The following is a 20271-nucleotide window of genomic DNA, read 5'->3' as shown; positions in this document are numbered from 1 at the left end:
TTACTTTATTTCATTTTAATTTTTTTGTTGGTATGTCATTTATATGCAGTGAAATACATAGGTCTTAAGTATACAGTTCAATGAGTTTTGACATAGGCATACACCCGTAATCCATACCCCCTCAAGATATAGATGGAACTTTCCAACACTTCAGAAAGTTCCTCATGCCTCTTTCACATTAAACCTCTCCTTTCTTCCTCCCCAGGCAACCACTATTCTATTTTGCCTATATTAGTATCTCAGTTTTGCCTGTTCTAGAACTTCATATAAATACAATAAATCAGTGTGTGCTCTTTTGTATCTGGCCTCTTTTGCTCAGCATAATATTTTTGAGATTTATAAATTGGCGCTAACTTTTAAAGAAAAATCCTGTCTAGATTAGTGGTTCTCAAATTGTAACAAGCACTAAAATCATCTGGGTAGCTTGTTAAATCACAGCTGCCTGGGCCTCATCTCCAGAGACTCTCATACACTAGGTTGGGATACAGCCCTTCAATGTACATGTCTGTCAAACTCACAAGTGATGCCAGTACTGCTGATTCAAGGACCACACTTTGAGAATCACTGGTTTACATGATAAAAATCGGAAGTGTCTTATAAACAGTTTCAAGATATTTATTCATTCAATAAGCATTTTCTTAAGTACGTGCTATGTGCCAGGCACTTTCTAGGTGCTGGGATTCAAAAATAACTGAAACATAATGCCTCTCCTCTAGTAATTTGTAGTCTGGTAAGGAAAGATAGAAGAAGTAAACCAAATGAGTATTTCTAGCTGTCTTAAAAGTCTCTTCACTAAATAATGGACAAAATCTTAACAGAGAGAAAGTTCTTTTGCTTTCCAAAGTCAACAAATTGCTAAAAATAAAAGCAAGACTGCATAATGGGTCCTCTCCTGGACACAGGATTGCTCACTGCCAAGCTGACTGCAAAGATGATCAGTAAGACCTACTTTATTGAGTGTTTTCTGTGCATATAGTACTATGCAAAGTGCTTTCCACGTAGCATATTATTTAATCCTCTCAATTAACTATGAAGCGGGTACTATATAATCCATGTTTTATGGATGAGGGAACTGTAGCTCAGAGAGGTTAAGGATTTAGATAAAGACCTTTCAACAAGTAAGTGGGAGAATCAGAATTCAAACCCAGATCTGGTTGACCCAGGTGCTGGTCCTTTTAAACACTAACACTTGCAGCTCTCTGGAAGAAAACAACCTTCATAAATAATCTTAGTGCTAAATAATTTTAGTGCTGCTGAGTATTGTAATAGAAATATTCAACACAGAATACAATCCTATGACAGGGTGGGTAGGGAGTAACTAATTTTAACTGGGTGGAAATATGGGAAGGCTTCATGAACATGTGGGAATTAGCTTGGAAAGGAAAGTTTTGTCAGTGTTATCCTAATAGAGTCTAAGAAATAAAGACAATCCAGCGGATGCAAATGCTACATTCCAAACACTTGAAAAGTACACTCTATTGTGGATAAAGAAAAGTTTATCAGGATCGGGTATAGTTTGAATGAAATCTCCCTCGTCATTGTGTAGTGACTTGCTCACCACATACAGTCACGCACTGCAAATTGACATTTCAATCAACAACAGACCACGTATATGGTGGTCCCGTAAGATTCTCACGGAGCTGAAAAGTTCCTATCGCCTAATGACGTCATAGCTATAGTATAGCGGCAGCACAACACATTACTCATGTGTCTGTGGTGACGATGCTGGTGTGAGCAGACCTACTGCCGCTGCCAGTCATGTAAAAGGCTAGCACATTTAACTATGTATGGTACATAATACTTGATAATGATTGTAAATAACTGTTACTGCCTTATGTGTTTACTATACTATGTGTTTTATCATCATTTTACAGTGTACTCCATATATATATATATATATATATATATATATATATATATATACACACACAGTTAACTGTAAAACAGCCTCGGGCAGGTCCTTCGGGAGGAATTCCAGAAGAAGGCATTGCTGTCATAGGAGTTGACAGCTCTATGCATGTTATTGGCCCCGAAAACATTCCGGTGGGACAAGACGTGCAGGTGGAAGACAGCGATATTGATAATACTGGCCCTGTGTAGACCTAGACTAATATGTGTGTTGGTGTCTTAGTTTTTAACAAAAAAAATTTAAAAAGGAAAAAAGGAAAAACTTTTTAAAATAGGAAAAAGCATATAGAATAAGGATGTAAGGAAAGAAAATATTTTTGTACAGTTATACAATGTGTTTGTGTTTTAAGCTGTGTTATTGCAAGGGTCAAAAGTTTAAAAAATTAAAAATTTATAAATTTAAAATGTTGCAGTAAGCTGAAGTTAATTTATTACTGAAGAAATTTTTTTAAAAATTAATTTAGTGTAGCCTAAGTGTACAGTGTTTATAAAGTCTGCAGTAGTGCACAGTAATGCCCTAGGCCTTCACATTCACTCAGTCCTCAGTACTCACCACCCAGAGCAACTTCCAGTCCTGGTAAGTGCCCTGTATAGGTGTATCATTTTTATCTTTTATACTGTGTATTTCTACTCTACCTTTTTTGTCTAGATATTTTTAGATACATAAATACTTACTATTGTGCTACAATTGCCTATAGTATTCAGCACAGTAACATGCTGTACAGGTTCGAAGTCTAGGAGCGATAGGCTATACCATATAGCCTAGGTGTCTAGCAGGCTATATCATCTAGGTTTGTGTAGGCACTCTCTGTGATGTGCACATACGACAAAATCGCCTAAAAACACATTTCTCAGATGCACTTCTCAGAATGTATCCCAGTCATTAAGAGAAGCATGACTCTACTATCTTATGATTGCTAATTCAGTTTTCTGGTTTCCTTGATAACAGAAAGAAAGTGCACTAATGAGTGGGCATTTGTATTCTGGTCACTGGAGAGGCATATTTTGCAGCACAACTTTAATACTTTGGCATATGGTTCATAAATAGTTGTCTTGTTAGTTTGGGAGGAGCCACATCATGAAAATCCTTATGCCATTGGTCTGTAATGTAGCCAAAGAAGAGTCTACACTTTGGCAGATGGCGGGGTAAGAGTGGAAGCAGGGAGATGAGCCATTCAGTACTGCAGACCTGAACTGAGACAGTGCCAAAGAAGATGGAAAGCAAGGGCTTGTTTCCCAAGATATTTAAGAAATATAATCAACAAGACTCAGTAATTCACGGAATGTGAGGGGCATAGGATGACTCAGGTTTATAGTTTAATTGACTTCCTGGATGGTGATATCTGTAACTAAAATAAGGAAAATAGGAGGAAAAGTAAATGAAATTTTTAACTTTCAGTGTTGAGAAGATAGATGTGATGTAATTTAACTTTTCTGCGAGCCCAAATATAGTCTTTTTTGTTTTTTTGAGATAGGGTCTTACTCTTATCACCTGAGCTAGAGTGCAATGGCATCATCATAGCTCACTGCAACCTCAGACTCCTGGGCTCAAGCCATTCTCCTGCTTCACAGGCTAATTTTCTGTTTTTAGTAGAGATGGGTTTCGCTGTTGCTCAGGCTAGTCTCGAATTCCTGACCTCAAGCAATCCTCCTGCCTTGGCCTCCCAGAGTGCTAGGATTACATGTCTGAGCCACCACTCCTGGCCACAAATACAGTCTTAAAGGTCACATGCAAATGACAATACTCTGTCACTAACTTAAGGGAAGAATTAGCTCAAAAAATGGATAGAGTTTAAATTTCTTGTTCTTTCAAAAGATGTTTGTATCAAACTTATAAGAGACAGTATGTGTGGAAGAGCTTAAAATATTTATTGTTACAGAAAAAAATTGTTGAATGATAAATTTATTTTGATTTTTGAAGCAAAGGTTTGCTCCTGCTTTAACATTACCAAACTGGATTTTAGGAATGATAAGATTTTATCTGCAATTCTCCCCTTACATAGTAAAACAAGTCAGAAGAAAAATACATTTTGATTGTAAGTGACTGTCTTCTGAGATTCAAAGTGCTCTTTTCAAATGTAAATCAAAACCGGCGATGCTCCTATTTTAAAACACTAAGACAGAAAGGATACAGAAAGTTGTACTAAGAAGTAACATTCAATGATGGCTTGCTATACACCAGGTAGGTAGCACAATTTATCTCATTTAATCTTCACAACATTCTTGCATCTGTATGTACAAATGAGGAAATTGAGATAGTGAAGTTAAATTACTAACTCAAAGTCAGATGGGGAAGTGGTGGAGCTAAGTTTGAATCCACACAGCCTAACTTGGGGACCTGAGTTCATAGAATTCATTATCTTCAATATCCCTGCACCATATGGCATCCCACTGAATTGTCGACATGCTCCTCTCTGAATGGCTTTTCTTTCTTTCTTCTTCTTCTCTCTCTCTCTCTTTCTGCTTCTCTGTATTTTTAGTAATAAGTGTCTATTACTTTTGGACAAGATAAAAGGTTATTTTAATTTAAAAAGCAGTCTAATAAATGAATGTATTTTAAATAGCCCAATTCTTATTTATTCTCTGAAAAGAACACCTCTCTACCCAATTTTGATTTGAAGCATTAATTACATTGCTGTTTGTAATTGTTTGTAATGCCTGGTGCGTGGTATATCTTGTTCATAATTCTCTAATAAATAGACTATAATTACTGCCTGGTTAATTAGCTGTCATTATCTTAGAGTCTGGAATATTCCAGGTAAATGCCTGATTCTGAAATAAAACCTTAGGAAATAAATCCAGATAAATAGGAGTCTGTTGTTTTAACATGTGTAATCTTTATATTGTCTGAAAGCTTGTTACTCAGCCATAAGACATTCACTACTAAAGTTAAAGCAAGTGTCCAGACAGTCCTGAGATCTGAAATTTGACTTAGAACTGTGAGGTTAGCCCCTTAGAAGTGTAAAACTGTATTTCCAATTTCTTTGTAAATATTCGAGTTTCCTTTTTCTCATGTTCATATTGGTTTGTTATTATATGATGTCTCAGGAGAATTAGCTTGTTGGATCAGGTAGTGCTATTTGTGTTGGAATAAGGCAACATCAGGAAAGTTGTGTTAAAAGAGTAATTACATAGATTAAATTACACAGACTACAAAACAACATGAGGCACTTAAATTAAAAAAAATCCCCAAAGCCAAAAATTAAACCTCTAAAATAGGTTGCATTTGAATTCACTGACCTTGACACTAATCCACTATCTGTACATATAACCAAAGCAGGAAAAGAAATATAAAGTATATTTTATGCAAAAATTACTTGCTGCTTTTGGTTTGAAAATATGTGTACATTTAAAAATATGTCTGGGAAAGAAACGTGAATAGGGTTAAAACAACAGAGTTTTTCCAAATGAAGGTATGATAAGTAAAAATATATATGCTTCAAAAAGAGGGTTGGAGAGCTAAATTAGAAATTATACATTTTTAATTTACTCCAACATGAGTTCTTACTTTATTTCATTTCTTTGAGGGAACAAAGGTGACTTCTGGGTCTTAGAACAAAGACTTGGCAGAGCCAGTTCAAACATTCGGAAAGTGCAGAGTGTCAAATAACTGGGAATAGAGATTTTGATGAGTTAAGTGTAAATGAATCAGAAACATATGGATTACACTCCTCAAAGTGTACATGAGTTTAAAGGTGCAGAGGAAAACACACTCAGTAAAATGCTCAGGGGCATTCTGAAGCCCAAATACTTGAAATGTTGCATTTCAACATTAGAGTTGTGCTATCCATGGCTATCCATATCCAAGGTAAATAGTGGAGATAATTTGTATTAACATCATTTTTCTTCCTCATATATTCTAAATCTTTTTTTTTTCTTTTTTTACAGCATAGTAAATCTCTTATTAAGACCATTTACCACAAACTCATTCTTTTGAGAAGCTAAGGATCCTCCTCCTCCTCCTACCTCTTCAATGGACTTAGGCTCATTATTCTGGGCAATGGTTTACAAAACATGTATTCTAAATCTTATGCCCAGGAATAAGAATGCTGCATTAGTTAGGGTTCTCCAGAGAAAAAGAACCAATAGGATATGTGTGTGTGTGTGTGTGTGTGCGTGTGTGTGTGTGTGTGTGTGTGTGTGTGTGTGTGGAGAGAGAGAAAGAGAGGGAGAGAGATGGATTTATTTTAAAGAATTGGCTCATGCAATTATGGAGGCTGAAAAGTCCAAAATCTGCGGTTCCAGTCCAAAGGCCATCTGCTGGCAGAATTCCCTCTTGCTCAGGTCAGTCTTTTGTTCTATTTAGGTCTTCAACCGGTGGGCTGAGGCCCACCCACATTACGGAGGGCAATCTGCTTTACTCAGAGTCCACTGTTTAAACATCAACCTCATTCAGTTAGCCTCACAGAAACATGCAGAGTAATGTTTGACCAAATAACTGGGCACAGTGGCCCAGTCAGGTTGACACATAAAATTAACCATCGTAGATGCCTAGTTGGTTAATATTGTCTGCTTATTAAATTTGACATTTAGAATACTAAAACAATGCCAATTCAAATGGATGAATGGAATCCACTAACAAACTTTCAGAGCTGTAAAGGTCACTGGGGATCTTCTAATGGCATTTCTCAAAAGGGATGTTATTAGCATTTGGGGCAGAACAGCTTCTGGATGTGGGGGATTGTCCTGAGCATTGCAGGACATTTAGCAACTCTGGCCCCAACCCACGAATGCGAATAGCTCTTCCAATCATCGTGACAACCAAACAAAACCATCCACAGACTTCCAAACACCCTAGGAGGGGTGGTAATAGTCTTCATTAAGAACTATACCCACCTCTTTTAGAGGAAGAAATGGATTTAATAAGGTCAGTTTACTATACCTTCTATATAGGCTATTACTTTCTCTTTTTTTCTGATTTATCAATATAATTATTTATACCAGACTATTTTGCAGTAAAGGGTGAATCTAGAATTATACTGCCTAAAATAAAGTTTGAAATGTAAACTTTGAGTGGTATAAGAAGGTATAATGTACAAAGTTGGGTAAAGATTTTAGTCATAAAACTCCCAGGGTTTTAGTTAACACACACACAGAATTTTGGATATTAAACTAGAAGCATGGATAAATTACCTCCTATTTTGAAATTTTTGGAAAATTGATTAGTTGGGGAAGCATTAATCCAAAACAGTATATCTGAACATATTGGATGCCACTGTCCATACTGAAAGGAAACATTTCCAGGGTGAAAATTAGCTTTGTTTTGTCTAACAAAAACTCATACTCTAGATAGGAGCTCAGATGTTTCTTGCTTCAGGAAGCCTTCCTCAGCCATGCAAAAATACTTCATTGACATCCTATACTCTCCCTATAACAGAAGTCATAATCCTAGGTTATAGTTGGCATTGCTATATCTATCCTCCATTAAACAGTAGGCTCTGTGAGGTCTGTGAAGGTTGTTTGTCTGCCTTTGTATGGCTAAAATTGAGCCAAATACCTGACATGTAATAAGTTCAATAAATATTTGTTGGATAAATATTTATTGAATTAGAAGAGGGCAGCAGAAAGGAAACAAACTTCTATTTTTATTGAAACCTATGTGTAGGAGAGAAAAAGTAGTATCGTTTCCTCACCCATTGCAAGGTTCATGGCTGAGACTGCTATAACAAAAGACAGATTAACAAGACAAATGCATATAAATTTATTTAGTATAAATTTTATATGACATGAGAACCTTCAGAAATGAAGACCCAAAGACCCAGGAAGAACTATGTATTTTTATGGACAGTCATGCAGAAGTATGATTGGAGAACAAAAGGATATAATCTAATGGTAACAAACTGGGGGACATTTAGCAAGGCCTGTTTGTTCAGATTCTTATTGGCCTCTGGGTATAAGGGCCCCCTAGAATGACAATCTTATGACCTACTTCCAGTGCAGGAAGGTCAGAGAATTCTTTTTGGCCCATTTCGGGAGAGAAAGGTAAAAGAAAGTCAGAGAGTGACCTTCCTGCTTTGGCGGTTTTTCAATTTCACTTTGGCCTAAAATATTCAGTATGCCAAGGTGCCCTATTTTGGGTTTGCATTTTCCACGTCCTGTCACATGGGTATATCGCTTTTAAATGTGAAGCCTACTGGACAGGAACCGTGTTTTGCCATCCACGTGTTTCCCAAGTCCTTAGCATCGTACCAATATACCTGGCATTTCTTATACTTTATTGAGGTATAATTCATACGCAATAAACAGCATTCAGTTCAGAGTTGTGACACCAGTGTAACCACCACCACAATCAAGAACAGAATATTTCCATTATCCCAAAAATTCCCTTATGTCCCTTGGTGCAGTCCTCTTCCCCCCTGCACCCCAGGCAACCACCTGTCATTGTAGATTAGTTTGCATTTTCTAGAATTTTATATAAATGGAATCACACAGTATGTACTCTTTTATACATACAGACTTCTTGAGATTCATCTGTGCTGTTGTATACATACATAGTTTGTTTCTTTTTATTGCTGAGCTGCATTTCATTGTATGGGTATAGGATAATTTGTTTACCCATTTACCTGCTAATGGGCAATCACGTTGTTAACAGTTTGGGGCTATTGTGAATAAAACTGCTATGAACACTCATGCACAAGTCTTTGTGTGGAAGTATGTTTTCATTTCTCTCAGGGGAACATCTAGGACTGGAGTTCTGGATTATATGGCAAGTGTATGTTTAACTTTATAAAAAACCTCCAAATCCTTTTCAAAGTGGTTGTACCATTTTTTATTACCACTAGTAATGTATAAGAGTTTGTTTCATTTGCTCTTTATCCTTCTCAGCACTTGGTATTGTCAGTCTTTTTAATTTTAGTGGGTATGTAATGGTATCTTATTTTGGTTTTAATTTGCATGTTCCTAATCACTAATGACGTTGAACCCTCATTTATCACTCATGTATCTTCTTTGGTGAAGTGTCTGTCCAAGTCTTCAGTCGATTTTTTATTGGATTGTTTGCCTTTCTTTTATTGAGTTTTAAGAGTTCTACATATATTCTGGACACAAGTCTTTTAGCTAATATATGTCTCTTAAATAGGAAAATTTTGGGATTTTGACTGAGTCCAAATTACTGATTTTTAAAATTTTTTTTTTTTTTTTTTTTGAGACAGAGTCTCACTGTGTTGCCCAGGCAAGAGTGCCGTGGCATCATCCTAGCTCACAGCAACCTCAAACTCCTGGGCTCAAGCGATCCTCCTGCCTCAGCCTCCTGAGTAGCTGGGACTACAGGCATGCACCACCATGCCCGGCTAATTTTTTTCTATATGTTTTTAGTTGTCCGATTAATTTCTTTCTAATTTTAGTAGAGACGGGATCTTGCTCTTGCTCAGGCTGATTTCGAACTCCTGAGCTCAAACAATCCGCCCACCTCGGCCTCCCAGAGTGCTAGGATTACAGGCGATTTTCAAAATTTTTTTCAGTGTGTGATGACTAAGATTTTTCTCCTATGCTTTCTTCTAAAAATTTTATAGTTTTAGCTTTGACATTTAGATCTACATGACATTTTGAGTTAATCTTTATGTAAGATGTGAGATAAAAATTGAGGTTTAATTTTTTTTCCTTATGTGTATCCAGTGGTTCCAACACCATTTATTTGAAAGACTTTTCTTTCCCCTTTGAATGTCTTGGCACCTTTGTCAAAAATCAATTGACTGCATATGTGTGGTTCTACTTCTGAGCTTTCTAGTCTATTCCATCGATCTGTGTCTACCCTTTCAGTTTCAGCAATACAACATTGTCTTGATTACTGTAGCTTTATAGTAAATTTTTTTTGGAGATGGAGTATCATTCTGACCCCTGGCCAGAGTGCAGTGGCATCATCATAGCTCACCGCAACTTCAAACTCCTGGGCTCAAGTGATTCTCCTGCCTCAACCTCCCGAGTAGCTGAGATGACAGGTGCGGAGACCACGCCTGGCTAATTTTTCTATTTTTTCCAGAGATAGGGTCTTGCTTTCACTCAGGCTGGTCTCGAACTCCTGACCTCAAGCAATCCTCCTACCTCGGCATCTCAGAGTGATAGGATTACAGGTAATTACAGGATTACATTACACCCAGACTTTGTAGTAAATCTTGAAATCAGGTAGTATAAGTCCTGAACTTTTGTTCTTTTCTGTATGTTTTTCATGTCGTTTAAATATTTATCTCAGAGATGATCCTGCTTACCAGGACCAAGCGCAACCTTCCCACACTTCTCTCCGTATTCCCTGATGCCTCTGTAAAAAGGGAGGGATTGTGCTTCCCTTACTTTGTTATTTTTAGTTTCTTCCCCTGCCCCAGGAAACTACTTCATGCTTTGGGCAGGAGATTCTTTGACTTACCAATGACTAAAACTTGGTTTTAACTAGTAAATGCAGAGGGTGTGCAGATAAGGAGGACAGTTGAGGTATTTCTACGCATGCTCAGGTGAACTGCAAAAAGAGAGTCCCGTGTGATATTACAAAAATTGTCTGGGGAAGAAAATTATAACAAATAGATGAAACATCTATTAACTTACCCGTAAGTTAAGTTAAATTTAACTTACCTGTAAACTAACTTAAATTTCTTTACCTGGCATTCTTGTCTTCTTACAGACTTCTTCATATATGTGATGCTCCATGAAAACTGCACAACACATATGTTCTATAACTTCCCTACCTCTATCCTCTGATGTTACATCACCTGAAATGCCTTTTCCCTCATCTTAGAATATCTAAATTTTCTCCTTCTACAAATCCTTTTGTCATCTTTTCAACTAGGGCTAATTATGCCTTTTCTTGATCTCCCACGACACTTACTTTTATTGCTCTTATGTTACTTATTATAGTAATAGCTTTCATTCATTGTTACTTACCAAATGCAAGACAGTTTGCTAAGTATTCAACATGCATTATAACTTTTAGTCATCATAGAAACATTATAAGTAGATATCATGTTCTAATTGACAGATGAGGAAATTGAGACACAAGAAGATTAAGTAATGTATTCAAAGTCACACAATTAGTAAATTTCAGAATTAGAATTCTAACTAAGGTCTGTTTGACCACAGACTCTGTGTCCTTACCAGGTATGTTGTTCTATCTCCAAATAGGGGCTACTTTGCCTGCCTCTTTCAGAGCCTCTGGAATATTACTCAAGGCCATCAATAATCCTATTTGCACGTGGCCACCTCGTAGACTGAGAGAGATGGTAAAGACCTTGGCATTGCTTGTGAGGCTCCAGGGATACACCAGAATTAAAAACCCTTGAAAAAAAAGAGGCTTTTGAAAACTCTCTGCAGCTCGCGGTGAGTATGCCTCAGACAGCATGGGAAGTGATGATTTTCTTTGCCTCCAGCTACAAGTTCTCTGAGTAATGTTTTGAGTTGGCACAGTTGGCATCACTAAAATAGCCTTCCGTTCCAGCCCTTGGGGAATTTGGTGAAACTTCTTTGTCAAAGAAAGCTACAAAATAGGAAGAGCTAGACTACTTTTTAGTTCTTTTTCTTAAAAATATAATTGGTTTCAAATAATGAAAGTAACACATGTACATTTGGGATAATTTGAAAAATACAAGAAAAGCACAAAGAAGAAAATTCTCATATAATTCTACTACCCAGAGATAACCACTATTAATATTGGTGTCTTCTATTCTTTTAGTCCTTTTTCTGTTCACACACAAACATGAATACACACATATTTGGAAAATATAATTGATACCATGTTATAGTTTTGTAAGCAATTTTTACAATAGCATATGGTGAATATTTTCCTTTGTTTTCCTATGATATCATTTTAATGGCTGCATAGTATTATATCATAAAGGTAGCCAGAATTTATTTGACCACACCCCTATTGTTTGACATTTAAATGGTTTCTGAGTCTTCTATATATTATACATTCATATACTTGTGTTGCCACCCAACAGGTCAGGTTTATTCCAGTGCCCAAGAGGAAGCAATACACTGAGATAGCAGCAGGTGTTACAGCAGAGAAGGGTTTAATTCCACAGAGTGCTAAGCGGGGAGACGGGAGGAATTCTTCAAATTCACCTCCCTGAGAATTTGGGAGACAGGGTTTTTGAGGATAGTTTGGCAGGCAAAGGATTAGGTAATCGGGTTTGCTAATTGGCTAGGTTTGGGGTAAAATTATAGGGGTGTAGAAATTATTCTCTTGTGTTGCTTCAGCTCCTGGGGTCACAATTCCAGTTGAGTCAGTTCCTTGGTATGGGCTGCGGGTCTGGGTGTGTCAGCCAATCCACTGGAATGTGGGACCTGCAAGACATCTCAGAAACTACCTTTAGGTTTCAAATAGGTGATGTTATCTGCGGAGAAAGTTAAAAATCTTTATGATCACCAGTTACATGACTCCAGACTAGAAATTATAAAAAAACAAACAGGGAGACAGTGACTAATTGTTATCAAGCAAGTGAGGGGACAGTGGATTATCATCATTATTTTTAGCTAGGCCTGTGCCTTCACAGAGTTTTTAGGCCTTACCCCAGTTCTTGCCTTGCACCCTCTTATTGAACAGCACGGTTTCACTTGCCTGTACATGTTTATGTGGTCTCTGATTATTTCCTTTGGAGGGGGAAAGGGGAGGGAAGCCAAATCACTAGTTTGAAGTTACATTTCAACTCTGGTAAAGTTGTACCAGTTAACACTCTCAGTGGAGCCTAGTTGCCATTTGATGACTAAAAGATGTGTAATCTCTTAGGGGCCAGATCCTGAAAGGGCTGCCAGAATTGCAGGGAGAGATCCCTCCACTGGGAGCAGGAAGAACAGTGGCTTCAGGCAACAAAGAGAAAACCAACCAAGCTTTTCAACATTCACACCAGAATGTCAGCTTTGTCCAAGCCATGTTTATTGATCTATACTCCCAAGTCTATGGATCAACAAGACAAAATACCTGTACTTCAGGTTCTTAAGGGAAATGTCAGCCTTAACCCAGCTGATTAGCTGTGCCACATCCACACCCCAGACCAAATTATCTGTGGGTGGAATCTATTTCTGATTCATCTGGAAATCCAGTGTCTTCAACAAATGTTTTCTGAATGAATGAAATCAACATTATCTTTCTGCTTACTACCCTATTTTATACTGACTTCTTTAGAGGACTTAGGAGAGATAAGCTTCTGGATTTGTTATCACAAGGACTGAAAGACTTTTACCCATGGTGAGAGTAGAATCGATCAGCGGAAACCACTTTCATATATTGGAGGTTCTGATCAGAGACCTCTTTTTCCGCAGGCTCACTAATCCATGTAAGTAAAAAGATCTTGAAATAATCTTGTTCAAACCTGCATCTGGAATCTACCCATTTGCAACACACTTGTATATAACTCAGTTTTATAATGCACATATTACATTTTTTAAAAAAATCTCTATTCATAACAGCAGGAAAAAATGTACTCTTTCAACAAGATTTGTGTTGAAACTTGATGACCAAGTTCTATTCTTTCAGGTCAAATTCCAGTAAAACAGGTTATCATTATTACAAGATGGATTATAGTGAAAATATTTCTAAGATTTTGCAGGCCCAAAATAACACTGTTCTGCTAATATCTTTATAAGGAGCCGGTCAACTTATCTCTAACACTCATTCATGTCACACTCATGAAAACGACATCTAATGTCTCCCACAGCCAGTACATTTGCATAAAATAGAGAACATTGTGTGAGGTAGACCAATGCTCTAAGAAGCCCCATGGTACTCCTTCCAATGATTGTGGTAAGGAAAAAGATACTATTTAGTTTCTGATGCCTTTGTTATGAAAATCCTGAACGCTCACAACCCTAAGCAGAGTTAATGTCTTTTTACCAGTGAATGCTAGAGGAGGAAAATTGGAGCTTTAGGGTTTTAAGGTAAGGTGTTCTTGGGTTTTTTAAAACTTTTCTGAGCCTTAATTTCCTAATGTGTAAAAGCCTGGGAATAGGAGGTGTTGACCAGATTGGTATTGTACGAGTATCATTTCTTTCCTACCTCTGCTTTTCTGGTTTTGTTAGTCTGTGAACTTATTATTCAGAGTCTTCTGAATAATAAGGAATTTGGAGCCAGCATGGTGGAATGAAGATCTCTGGAATTTGGGAAAGACTTGGGTTAAACTCTCAGCTCTGCTATTTAAAAGATGGGCGGTCTTGGGCTAGTCATCTAAGTGAACTTAAGTTGCCCATCACATGGGACTCTGACAATAATATCTGCCTTAAAGATCTTGGGGGTTTTTGTGAGTTTCAAATAATGTACAACTATTTGAAACCTTTATTATGCCAATGTAAATTTGATTTAATTTTTGAATGTTCATTAAAGGCCTCTTCCTTTCTTGGCTCTTTTTCTCCTACCTACCACCTAAATATCTCCTTTTCCTAGCGTTCTTCCCTTTCCTCCTTTTGTTCGATCAATGAATATGCAATCCTCAGGTGACCTGTTACATTCTGATGGTTTCAACTATATATATATTTATACACACACACACACACACACACACACACACACACACACAGACTAATGTGTGCCATTGGTATGTAGTGCTCTCGTTGAGCACTGCCTATTCTATCGCGTATTGGACATAACCACCTGCATGCCCCAGAAGGTCAAGGTCAAATGTCCAAAACACAACTAATCATCTTTCTCCCTATACTTGCTCCTTCCTGAATTGGTGACTGATATCACCATCCATAGAGTGGGCCAATCGAATAGCCTGGTATTCATCTTAGATTCAGCCCAATCAATCACACCCCTGTCCCATCAGTCAGAAGTCTGTAGATTTTATCCCCATTGTAGTTTTCTAACATCATATCCCCTCCTCTCCATTTCCACTGCCATCACCTCAGTTAAAATCTTTATAAATTATTTCCTGGATGTCTTGAGTAGCCCGCACTCTCCCTCTTTTCTGGTTCTCCTCTAATCTATTCTTCTCATTGTAGTTACAGCAAGCTTTCTAAAACTTAAATATAATCCTGCCACTCTGCTTAAAACCAGCCAATGGCTCTGGAAGGTCAAATTCCTTAGGTTATCATCTGAAGCCCTTTATGACCTTGCTAATTTTTAATTTAGTTTTCTCTCTGGGCATTCTGCCACACTTACCCTCTACCCACAGAGATTCTTCTCTACTAATGAACAAGTTCATTTCCAAATGGCTGTTTCTAGGTTTATTTGTTCCCCAAACCAAAAGGACTAAGGTGTTTAGGCTTGCAGGCCCTGGATAAAGTTCCACCAAATAGGTTCTTTGAAGATTTCAAATCAGGAATACTAATTGTTTATAATAGCAAAAGACTACAGTACAGATCCATCAATGGGGTATTGATTTTATAAGTTATAGTACATCTATATATGTAGTTTTTAAAATAAATAATGTATATTTATATGAGTTGAAATAGAACAATCTCTAAAATATATTACATGGGAAAAGAGATGCAGAATAGTGTGTATAATATGCACTTATATGTATGAAAGAATATATAATAAAATCCTAATAGGGGTCATCTCTAGGCAGGGGACCTGGGGTTCTGGGGTAAAAGAAAGACTATTTTTTTACTGTATATCTTTTTTATACTATTTGAATTTTTAAACATTTATAATTATTGCTTTAAAAGTTGGTTTGTTTTTAACATCACAACTCAGATATACTCTTCTCTCCTACCTTCTATACAATTTCTCAGCTATTTTTTCCTATAGGCCAGTTTCTGCTACATTGAACATATGTTAAGTAAGTAACCTCTCTCCTTGGTGTGATGGCTGCAAGTGTAGAAAACTTTGACAGCTATAATGTCCTTAAACTGTGGAACTTAACTGTGACTATGTCAAAAGTTCCAGCAGTAGCATTTTTACCATGTTCAGCCTTTTAGTTCCCAAACAAATGCTGTCTTTATCCAGAATTAACTTGATTTAGGCATCTGATATTGATCTCCTTTCTCTAGTTGAATGCTCTTTTTTTTAATACTTTTTTTTTTTTTTTTTTTTTTTAGACAGAGTCTCACTGTATTGCCCGGGCTAGAGTGCCATGGCATCAGCCTAGCTCACAGCAACCTCAAATTCCTGGGCTCAAGCGATCCTCCTGCCTCAACCTCCCAAGTAGCTGGGACTACAGGCATGTGCCACCATGCCCGGCTAATTTTTTTCTATATATTTTTAGTTGTCCAATTAATTTCTTTCTATTTTTGGTAGAGACGGGGTCTCGCTCTTGCTCAGGCTGGTTTCGAACTCCTGAGCTCAAACAATCCACCCTCCTCGGCCTCCCAGAGAGCTAGGATTACAGGCGTGAGCCACCGCGCCCAGCCTTAAATACTTTTTTAACATTTTTTTATTTTTACTCCAATTTCACCTATAGCTGCAAGGTTGAATGCTCTTAAAGCTTTTCCTTCTGACAATTACTTTTTTTCCTTTTGTTCATTATTGTTGATAGCATAGGCATATGCATGATTGAATGATCAGATCTTTGTTCTTCAAAATTGTCATTATTCCTGAACAGTTTATCCCTTAAGTATATACATTTGCATTTTCAATTTTTTTACTACATCTATTTTTGTTTTCAAAATAATTGTATGTCTCTTCCTATTAAATATTAACATTGTTAATACTCTATCTGTGTTTGTTCTTACTGAACATGAAGTGTTAATAACATTTGTAATTTCTGCAAAACATTGAAAACTAGGAACAAACATATCAAATATACAAAGATCAAAGGACACAAGGCGGTGCTCGGCAGGCTGAATTTAGCCTGCACAAGTTTTCTGTTTGGCCTGCATAATATTTTAAAGTTTTGAATGAGGTATCTGTTAGGCCTGCTCAGGGTGGGAACCTGTAAAGTGTATATAGGACGGAATGCGGTTAATGGAAAACTGAGATAGTGATCATAAGGCCTGTGAAACAATAGTGGCAGAAATCTGGAGAGTCCGGAGGTTGCAAATCTAACTCTGACCACAGATGGTTGCAGTGACGCCAGCAGGAACCAGTTACTGTTCAGAAAAAAATTCACCCTCCCCAAACTTCCATCCAAAACCTATAAAACCTATAAAACTCCTGTAAAACCCACTGCTCTCCCCTTCCTGGTGTGGACATTCTTTTCGGCCTCCACCCATCTATACCCAGCTGCTCAGATAAACAGCATTTTGCTACACCTGAGGCTTTGTGTGCCTCCCTCTCAGCTCTAACCTAATATTATCAACATTTCCAAATTATAGGAGGTTTTTGGTTTGTCTTGAGAAAGAAAGGCATGCAGCACCGAGGCGACATTCTGACAAGGTAAAATCAGCTGGCGCTGCAGCTGCTTACCCCTGTAGATGGCACACACAGTTCTCCGCACATCTCACACTCCAGCTTACCTCAGTTCTTGCCCTGCCAACTTCACTCACAGGCATTTGAGTTTGCCCCCTTGCCACAGACTGAGGATAACCCATTGGTCTAGGACTAAAATGACCCCACTGGAACACTAACTCCTGGCATCTGAAAGAGTTGATGCGCCGTTGCTATGGAGCAGAGCTTTGCATTTCTGAATGTTCGTAAGTTGAAAGCTTTTAAGTAGAAGACTTGTAGTGAATTACTTATAGCTTGCTGATTAAATTGTGATCTCTCTCATATATGTATTTTGCTTAAAATACCCTTTCCTTCCAACCTTACCCTTCTCATTCAGCTGATCTGTCAAAACTTAGCTTGCCAGGAAATCTTTCCTAACCACTCCAATCTGATTTGATTACCTTTTCTCCACACTTCATTAGAATCCTTCTTACATCTTAGCATTAAGTATGGATTTTGTTCTCTCCCCAACAAGATTGGGAGTTTCATGAAGGCAGGTTATATGTTGAATTCACTTTGTATCCTATTGCAGGAGCTCAGGAAATTTCACCCCAAAATATAACTCCTTGATATAAAGAATATTTTGAATTAAAGACCCTTGAAGATCAAAAAGCATTGGAAGGGGCTTTCCCTCTATCTGCATAAACCAGACTGACAGATCAAAAGAACAATTGACTTCCCTTCTCCTCCCTGTTATCTCAGTATATTGAAGGAAAAAATGATCAAGAATACAACCATACCTGGCTCAAATCATTTCAAAGATAATACCTATCTCTGAGGTTAATTTAATTTGCTAAAAGAATCATTTATAAGTCAATCTATTTCCCCATCCATTTATCCTCCCTAGCAACCATTTATTGCCCCTAAACAGAACTACTATACTCATCTCCCTCTCCCCTCCAAAAAGACAGGTATAAAAATATCTGAACTTCATTGGGATATTGGGTAATCACTCTGTGATTCTCCCCCATGTGAATGGTAAATAAAACTCTTTCTTATTAATCTGTCTTAGTTGTGAGTTGATCTTTCAGTGAAGTTCGGGGAAAGGGCAAGTTTCTCCTCACCCCCACACTATCCACCTCTTGGTTTCACTTTAGCATATGGGTGTCCTATGTGTAGTGTCAGGTATCTAGGAGACATTCAACAAATACTTTTTGAGAGAATGAATGACAGTGTCTCAATCTATAGATTGTATATGATTTGCTTTCTATTACCCTGTCAGTAACAATTTTGAGCAGCAGTGTATACATTGATGAGGTCTGATTTATTCCCTTAAATTATCGACTTATTTATAGTTTGTACCAGAAAGCATGTTTTTCTATGTTAAGTGTTGGAGAATAGAAGAAGCAAAAAAAGTTCAGGGCCGGGAGCAGTGGCTCACGCCTGTAATCCTAGCACTCTGGGAGGCAGAGGCAGGTGAATCGTTTGAGCTCAGGAGTTCGAGACCAGCCTGAGCAAGAGCAAGACTTCGTCTCTACTAAAATAGAAAGAAATTAGCTGGACAACTAAAAATATATAGAAAAATTAGCCAGGCATGGTTGCGAATGCTTGTTGTCCCAGCTACTCGGGAGGCTGAGGCAGGAGGATCGCTTGAACACAGGAGTTTCAGGTTGCTGTGAGCTAGCTGACGCCCTGGCACTCTAGCCCGGGTAACAGAGTGAGACCCTGTCTCGGGAAAACAAAAAAAAGTTCAGATCTAAACTCTTAAGTCTTGTGAAGAGGTCATGGTTGTTAAAAGGCATCTATCTCTGCCATCTTAGAAAAGCTGTCAGGAACGCAGCATCAGAATATTTTATTCAGCTGCATATTCTCATGGGTGTCTGTAACATCTAATTATCAAATAAATGACTCAGAATGAGATGGTATTGAAGCTAGATGCAGTGGGGAGGGAAGGATTGTAATTACTGAGTGAAGACATGCTGATGTCATTAATTTGCCTATTTAAGAAGTTAGTGGGACATAAGTTGCAATGAAAGGCAAGTGCAACCTAATGATTTATCATTACCTTTGGAACTTTGGTTAACAACATTGTTGGCATCATCATTACAAACTATTATTAACCGTATACCCTTAAATTTACACTCCTAATTTCATTGCCATCCTGTGGTATTATAGAAAGGTATTTGGTCTTCGTCCTGACTTCTGGCACAGAGCTCCTTGGAATTTCCTGAGTAATAAGGGTGATAGGAGCATCTTTTGTTCTATGGAAGCAACTCTTGGCCCCTAGATATCTTCAGGATGGGGACTGGTAGCCAGAAAGGCTAAGCCTTTATTAGAAGATTGGAATTTTAGCCCCAATCCTCAGCTTCCAGGGAGAGGAGAGGGACTGGAGATTGAATTCATTTACCATTGGCCAATGATTGAGTCAATCCTGCCTACATAATGAAACTTCCATAAAAACCCCTAAATAGGCCAGATGCGGTGGCTCATGCCTGTAATCCCAGCAACACGGGAAGGTGAAGCAGGAGGGTTGCTTGAGCCCAGGAATTCAAGGTTACAGGGAGCTGTGATCAAGCCACTGCACTCCAGCCTGGGCAACAGAGCAAGACCCTGTCTCTTAAAAACAAAAGGAACAAACAAACAAAACCCCTGAACAATAAGGTTCAGGGAGCTTCCAGACTGGTGAACACCAATCAAGGTGCTGGGAGGGTGGCACACCCAATTCCACGGGGACGGAAGCCCCTGCACTTGGGACACTTCTGGACCTCATCTATGTACTTCTTCACCTAGCTGTTCATTTGTATCCTTTATAATAAGCTGGTAAGCATAAGTAAAATGCCTTCCTAAATTCTGTGAGCCATTCTAGCAAATTATCAAACATGAGGAGGGGGACAAGGGAACCCCAATTTATAGCTGGTTGGTCAGAAGTACTGGTGGCCTAGGACTTGTGAATGACATCTAAAGTAGAGGTGATCTTGTAGCCTGAGCCCTTTAACTTGTGGGATCTGACACTAACTCCATGAAGATAGTGTCAGAATGGAATTGAATTGTTGGACACCCAGTTGGTGTCAGAGAGTTAGAGAGTTGTGTTGGAAAAGATCCCACATGTTTGGTGGCAGGAGGAAAAAAAACCTCTC

This window comes from Propithecus coquereli, unplaced genomic scaffold, assembly GCF_000956105.1.
Source record: "Propithecus coquereli isolate 6110/MARCELLA unplaced genomic scaffold, Pcoq_1.0 Scaffold170, whole genome shotgun sequence".
Classification (NCBI taxonomy): Eukaryota; Metazoa; Chordata; class Mammalia; order Primates; family Indriidae; genus Propithecus; species Propithecus coquereli.
Note: the sequence above shows the minus strand (reverse complement) of the source record.